We start from the raw sequence: 650 nt of genomic DNA, 5'->3' as shown, positions 1-650 counted from the left end.
CCAATCCATCCTGCACGCAGGTGAGTTGAAAATCTCTCCCCTAAGTCCCTCGATGCAGTGAGCCTGTTGCCAGCAGGACTCACTGAAAATAAAAAACCTAAAAACTTTTTCTAAGCAGCTCTTTAGGAGAGCCACCTAGATTGCACCCTGCTCGGACGGGCACAAAAACCTAACTGAGGCTTGGAGGAGGGTCATAGGGGGAGGAGCCAGTACACACCATGTGATCCTAAAAGCTTACTTTTGTGCCCTGTCTCCTGCGGAGCCGCTATCCCCATGGTCCTGACGGAGTCCCCAGCATCCACTAGGACGTTAGAGAAAATACGTTTGTTTCTTCACCGTCGACACTGGAGTCAGTGTCCGTGTCGACCGACTGAGGTAAATGGGCGTTTTTACAAGCCCCTGACGGTGTGAGACGCCTGGACAGGTACTATTTTGTTTGCCGGCCGTCTCATGTCGTCAACCGACCTTGCATCGTGTTGACATTATCACGTAATTCCTAAATAAGCCATCCATTCCGGTGTCGACTCCCTAGAGAGTGACATCACCAATACAGGCAATTGCTCCGCCTCCTCACCAACATCGTCCTCCTACATGTCGACACACACGTACCGACACACAGCACACACACAGGGAATGCTCTGATAGAGGAC

Source organism: Pseudophryne corroboree, chromosome 8 (genome assembly GCF_028390025.1).
Source record: "Pseudophryne corroboree isolate aPseCor3 chromosome 8, aPseCor3.hap2, whole genome shotgun sequence".
Taxonomy (NCBI): domain Eukaryota; kingdom Metazoa; phylum Chordata; class Amphibia; order Anura; family Myobatrachidae; genus Pseudophryne; species Pseudophryne corroboree.
This window is presented reverse-complemented; position numbering follows the sequence as displayed.